A 7465-nucleotide genomic window follows, 5' to 3' on the forward strand; every position below is an offset into this window, starting at 1 on the left:
ACCTCATCTGTTATTTATTTTTATACACACATTCTTTCTCTCACCCTCCTTTTTCTCCCTCTGTCCCTCTGAATATACGCCTTGCCCATCCTCTGGGTTCCCCCCCCCCCCTGTCTTTCTTCCCGGACCTCCTGTCCCATGATCCTCTTGTATCCCTTTTGCCAATCACTTGTCCAGCTCTCGGCTCCATCCCTCCCCCTCCTGTCTTCTCCTATCATTTTGGATCTCCCCCTCCCCCTCCAACTTTCAAATCTCTTACTCACCCTTCCTTCAGTCAGTCCTGACGAAGGGTCTCGGCCTGAAACGTCGACTGTACCTCTTCCTAGAGATGCTGCCTGGCCTGCTGCGTTCACCAGCAACTTTGATGTGTGTTGCTTGAATTTACAGCATCTGCAGAATTCCTGTTGTTTCCAATCTGTTGATTCCTAACTTTGTCTGAAGTCCAATGTCTGTCTCCACAACCTCTCCACTATCTGTTCTGGCACTCTGGCTCCCGTCCCCCAGCAACTCTAGTTTAAACCCCACCATGCATTATTAACAAACTTTCCCGTTAGGATACTAGTCCCCCTCCAGTTCAGGTGCAAACCGTCCCTTCTGTACAGATCCTCTCTTCCCTGGAAGAGAGCCAATGATCCAAAAATTTTAAGCCCTCCCTTCTACACCAACTCCTTAGCCATGTGTTAAACTGTATAATCTTCATAGTTCTGGCCTCACTAGCACGTGGCATGGGTAGCAATCCTGAGGTCACAACCCTGGAGGTCCTGCCCTTTAACTTAGCAACTAACTCCCTTTGCAGAAGTCATCACTCGTCCTACCCATGTCAATGGTACCTACATGGACCACAACTTCTGGCCTTTCACCCTTCCACTTAAGAACGCTGAGGACTCGTTCCGAGATATTCCGGACCCTGACACCCAGGAGGCAACATACCATCAAGGAATCTCATCTTGCCCACAGAACCTCTTGTCTGTTCCCCTAACAAACAAATTGCCTATCACCATAGCTACTGAGATTGGTATCAATAATTTAAAATGACATAAATTTGTATAATGTTACAGTAGTGCTACCATAGAAATTCTAGATGATGAAGTTAGGAATATTTAACCTTCATAAGATTGATAGTAACAGTTGTGTTTCAAGTCATTGTGCCAGGCCACAACTGTATCTAGTTCTGTATAATTTTTCTGCTTGGTAATAGTGTTCTTAACCGAGTCTGTTGGAGAAGTAAATAAAGCAGGTTTGAACTCCTACTCAGAAGTGTTAATATTGCGACACAGATGATGGTCTTTGTTAAAACTATATGTAAATAGAATTATTCCAACATTTTCTTTATAATAAATCAACAAAGTGCAACAGAGAGACTGCTGCAGCCACATAACCAAATACAGAACTACATTTTGGTGACTTGAGAGAGTTTGATTTTTTTTTCAGCAAAATGAAAATTGTCATACTTAAAAAGTGATATATTGGACTTGCAAATAGTCTACGATTTAGAAAGTATAAATAAAGTGGCACTACCTCAATAATTGTATCAGCTTGGGTGGCATGATGGTGGAGCTAGTAGTGCTGCTGCCTCACAACCCCTCAAATACTAGTTAAACTCCAATAATCCAGTTATTCCAGTTATCCAATAATCGGGGTTCAATTTTGACTCAAGTGCAGTTTGTATGGAGTTGCTATGTACCAGCAGCAATAGATATGAAATTGAGTCGGGTTTTTATAAATAAACAACGAAATTTATTAACCTCTACTCAAAAACATAGAACAGTAAACAAACGACTAACTTAAACGGAAGTTAACAGTGTTATGCGTCTAAAGTTATCAAACAATCGAACTTAGAGACAATTCTTAACAGATCTTACTCAAACACAGTCTTAAGTGGTAGTTCAGAGTCCAAGTGATTTATGAAATAAATGAGAGGAGAGACTTCCTGATCCAGCGATGAAGAAAAGACGAAACTGCTGATGCAGATTCCAGCCGAGAAATGCCTTGTCCGAAGATATCACGAAGAATACGATTTCTCACAGTAACTGACCTTTCGCAGAAGGTGGTCAACACACAACACCCGAGACCATGCAGGGCTTAACTAAAAGTCTGTGCCACAATACCCATATGGACCTTACCAAATGTCAGTCACATTCAAGGCACACAGAACGCCGTTGATTTCTTGGGTTCGTACAAAGCTGGCAAATTCTTCACTCTCACTCTCTCTCTTTCCTCGATTACATAACCACCGACTGTGACTCCCCAACAAAACAACTACACAACAAACTGCAGTCTCCCCCTTTATACCGATTGGAACATACCATCATGTGACATCACATCATCCCATTATCACGACCATTACATCATACTAATATCACGAGACAATTACATCATGCCAATATCACAAGACAATTACATCAAATTCATGAGAACTTTTAAGAATATGTTCTTGACGAGGACTCTTGCAGCATATAGGGTTAAAGGTCAATGCCTGTAAATAAATTGGTAGAAACTGGCAATAGTGTGATGGACAGAACATATTCAATAATTTTCATGAAAGTTCATTGAGACATCTGCTTATAAACCACAAACATGAATCAGTCAATTCACTAGAAATTGCTAATATAGGTGTAGAGAGACTATTTTTGTAACAATATCCAAAGAGAACTACTGTAACCTTTTAAATCTTTGGAACTTCTTCAAAGGGCAATGGAAGCAGAGCCTTTTTATTTTGTGACGTAGATAATTGATTAGGGAAGGGTTACCACAGGTATATGGAAATGGACAGTTGAAGTTATCATGTCAGGATATCTTATTAAAAGGCAGAGCAAATTTATGACCAATTGACCTACCATTGCTCCTAATTCATGTAGTTTGAGTTGTAAGCAATTATTTCACATTAGGGGTGATGTAAGGTACAGACTCATTGCATTAAATAAGTAATTTTTAACTCTATACTAGCCTCCTTCAACAGATCCTGGTCCACCTTCATGGTGTATTGCATCAGAATGGGTAACAGCATAGTCGAGGATACCTTCCATTCTCTTCCACATTCAGGTGCTTGGAAGCTCAGAAAACTGTACTTGAGAGTAGCTTCTCCTCCACTGCTATCAGACTTTAAAACAGATCAATTCTGAGGCACAAGAAACTGCAAATGTTGAAACCTGGGACTGTTGACGATTCAGAATCGTTAATGATTCAGGACTGTTGACGATTCGGGACTGTTGACGATTCAGCACTGTCGATGATCGGGACTGTTGACGATTCAGGACTGTCGACGATTCGGAATTGTCAACGATTTGGGACTGTCGACAATTCGGAATTGTCGACGATTCGGGACTGTTGACGATTCGGGACTGTTGATGATTTGAGACTGTTGATGATTTGGGACTGTTGATGTTTCAGGTTCAGACCTTGCATCTGCTTTCCCTTCCCCTCTGGATGGTGCTGCCACATTCTTGAAACTTTAATCAACCTCTTCCATTACACTGGACAATGAAGATTTTGCTTCCTGAATACTATTAGGTATATCTTATGGATCTTGGGCTGCGGATCATGAAAGTCACCATGATATTTCCCTATCATGCACCATATCTTTGAAATCACCTTTTTTTTTAACTTCAATTCATAATTCAAGTCAGAATAACCGATGCCAAGATTAAGGAAGGTATTTTTGTTGGTCCACAAATCAAACAGGCCATCAATGACAGGCAATTCGAAGAACTTCTAGTGAGACCCGAGAAAAATTGCATTGAAGGCATTCAAAGATGTTGCTGAAAACTTTCTTGGCAACTAAAGAACACCAAACTGCATTGAGCTGGCTGAAAACATGCTTCAAGCATACAAAGCCATGAGGTGCAACGTGTCACTAAAGATTCATTTCCTGCATTCCCATTTAATCATCTTCCCTGCAAATCTTGGTGATCTTTCACCGGGACATTGTGGTCATGGAGAAACTGCATCAGGGCAACCAGAATCCATCAATGCTGGCTGATTATTGTCGAACACTTATGCGAGAAGCCTCAGACATGGAAAAAAAAATGAAAATCATCAACAAACTATTTTTAGCTTAGTTGAACTATTGCAAAGTGTTAACGCCATTTTGCAATTAAAGGCATTATACTCAATAAAAGGTAATTTCTTGTTTCTCCAAATTCCTACGTGATAAAAGTAGTCTGAAATTATATTTGTGTTCAGCTTCAAGTAGTCTATCATTAAAAGAATTCTGAAGAAGCAATACTTTTGAGAAAAATTGTTATCCAGTGGTATTGTCATTTAGGCATTTCTATATGCACCACCTCAGTTTTCAGTACTATATTTCTTTGCACCATTCTATCATAGTTTTTGCACCAATTTATGTATTTATTGTCATGTTTATTATTTACAAGTACACTGCTTACTCTGAGTTTCACATGAGCAAGGAAATGAATTGTTCCCTGGTGCATACAACAATAAACTAATGTGAATCTGAACTTCCCACTTCTGTGGGAAGTGGGATCCTGTTCTATAATCCGAGTGCCCGTCCTTTGAAAATCTCCATGAACTGTGGCCCATCACGATCACAGGGATGCCATATCTGGTAAACCATCCTTTGAGCTTGTAAATGATCTTGAAGAATGGGTCCTTTAAACTGCAGTTTGTAAAGTAACTGCCATTTTCCAATCTGATCTGATTTTCACCATGGATCAGTATCAATCTTGCTGAAAGTGACGTGTTTCCTTTACCTGAGGAAATCTGCAGATGCTGGAATTTCAAGCAACACACATAAAAATTGCTGGTGAATGCAGCAGGCCAGGCAGCATGTCTAGGAAGAGGTACCGTCAACGTTTCGGGCTGAGACCCTTCGTCAGGACTAACTGAAAGAAGAGATAGTAAGAGATTTGAAAGTGGGAGGGGGAGGGGAGATCTGAAATGATAGGAGAAGACAGGAGGGGGAGGGATGGAGCCAAGAGCTGGAAAGTTGATTGGCAAAAGGGATATGAGAGGATCATGGGATGGGAGGCCTAGGGAGAAAGAAAGGGGAGGGGAGAATCCCAGTGGACAGAGCGTAGCTGTTCAGCAAAACGGTCTCCCAGACTGCGTCAGGTCTCCAGGGATCACTCCCTACGCGACTCCCTTGCCCATTCGTCCCCTCCATCCCTTCCCACTGATCTCCCTCCCGGCACCTATCCTTGTAAGCAGAACAAGTGCTACACATGCCCTTACACTTCCTCCCTTACCACCATTCAGGGCCCCAGACAGTCCTTCCAGGTGAGGCGATACTTCACCTGTGAGTCGGTTGGGGTGATATACTGTGTCCGGTGCTCTCGATGTGACCTTTTATATATTGGCGAGACCCGACGCAGACTGGGAGGCCGTTTCGCTGAACACCTACACTACACTCTGTCCGCCAGAGAATGCAGGATCTCCCAGTTCCCACACATTTTAATTCCACGTCCCATTCCCATTCTGATATCCCCGGCCTCCTCTACTGTAAAGATGAAGCCACACTCAGGTTGAGCAACAACACCTTATATTCCTTCTGGGTAGTCTCCAACCTGATGGCATGAACATTGACTTCTCTAACTTCCGCTAATGCCCCACCTCCCCCTCGTATTCAATCCGTTATTTATTTTTATACACACATTCTTTCTCTCTCTCTCCTTTTTCTCCCTCTGTCCCTCTGAATATACCCCTTGCCCAACCTCTGGGTTCCCTCCCCCTTGTCTTTCTCCCTGGGCTTCCTGTCCCATGATCCTCTCTTATCCCTTCGCCAATCACCTGTCCAGCTCTTGGCTCCATCCCTCCCCCTCCTGTCTTCTCCTATCATTCTGGATCTCCCCCTCCCCCTCCCACTTTCAAACCTCTTACTAGCTCTTCCTTCAGTTAGTCCTGACGAAGGGTCTTGGCCCGAAACGTCGACTGTACCTCTTCCTAGAGATGCTGCCTGGCCTGCTGCATTCACCAGCAACTTTTATGTGTGTTGTTTCCTTTACCTGGTCCCTTTCTAGAAAGTCTTACATTCTGCACATAGGCTCTGGCTCTCTGTTCACTCGGGGGCAAGTGAGTACTTTCTCGTTTTGTGTGGAGTCAACCACTCAAACGCGGTAGTGAGAAACAAACATTTCTAAAGACCATTGGAAATAATTCGGATAATGTGCAGCTCGGGTGGTCGATGGTTAGAACATAGAAACATAGAAAACCTACAGCACAATACTGTAGGTGTGCTGAACATGTCCTTACCTTAGAAATTACCTGGGGTTACCCTTAGCCCTCTATTTTTCTAAGCTCCTTGTACCTGTCCAGGAGTCGTGCTGTCCTCCGATCTTGGCAATTTAATTGCAAACGTTTTGTCACCATACGAGGAGACATCGTCAGTGCGCAATTAATTGTCAGCTTGATGGCGATCTCCAAGCTGATGGCATGAATATCGATTTCTCAAACTTCCGGTAATTCCTCACCATTTCCCATTCTCATTTCCCTCTCACACCTTCTCTTCTCACCTACCCATCACCTCCCTTTGGTGCTCCTCCCCTCTCCCTTTCTTCCATGGTATTCTGTCCTCTACTATCAGATTCCCCCTTCTCCAGCCCTTTATCTGTCACCAATCAACTTTCCAGCTCTCTACTTCACCCCCTCCTCCTCCCCCCGTTTCACCTTGTACTCCTTCCTCCACACCCCCATCTTCTATTCTGGCTTCTTCCCCCTTTCTTTCCAGTCATAATGAAGGGTCTCGGCCCAAAACGTCGACTGTTTACTCTTTTCCATAGATGCTGAGTTCCTCCAGCAATTTGTGGGTTGCTCTGGAGTTCCAGCGTTTGCAAGTAAATTGCCAAGATCGGAGAAAAACTCAACCCAACCACTTTTGATCGGCTTGAGAACCAAAAGCGTCAGATGCTGTAAATCTGAGATGAAAACAAAAAATAGTGGGAACATTTAGTAGGACAGGTAGGATCTGTGCATAGAGAAATAATTTCAGGTTGACGTCTTTCTATCATATGCACGTCCATATGAATTTCAGTATATGAAGTAGTTTTTCTTTGATATTAAAAGCAGATGCCAAACTATTGAGAATTCCTGTCAGTCACCTTATGTACAGATACTCCTTTACATAAAATCACTTCATGTACAGTACGTACAATCAGTCTACATATAAACTAATCTATTTATATTGATCGTGTTTTTCACTGTATCCTTAACTCTTATTGTGTTTTTATCGGCTGTATCGGATCCGGAGCAACAACTATTTCGTTCTCCTTTTCGATTGTGTTCTTAGGAATGACAATAAACAATTTTGAATCGATTACTGGCATTTTCTGTTCTTATTTCAAATTTCTAACATCTGTAGATTTTTAAAGTCTTCATTAACCATATTTTAAACATTAATCCGTTTTTATTGCACAACTTTGCCCCCGAGGTAAAAGTTAATTAATAATCCTGGTAATTAAAAAAGCGCCTCAGGTTTTTATTTGTGTTGGCAAATAATGAAAGCGGCTGACTG

This window comes from Mobula hypostoma, chromosome 23 (assembly GCF_963921235.1).
Source record: "Mobula hypostoma chromosome 23, sMobHyp1.1, whole genome shotgun sequence".
In the NCBI taxonomy this organism is placed as follows: Eukaryota; Metazoa; Chordata; class Chondrichthyes; order Myliobatiformes; family Myliobatidae; genus Mobula; species Mobula hypostoma.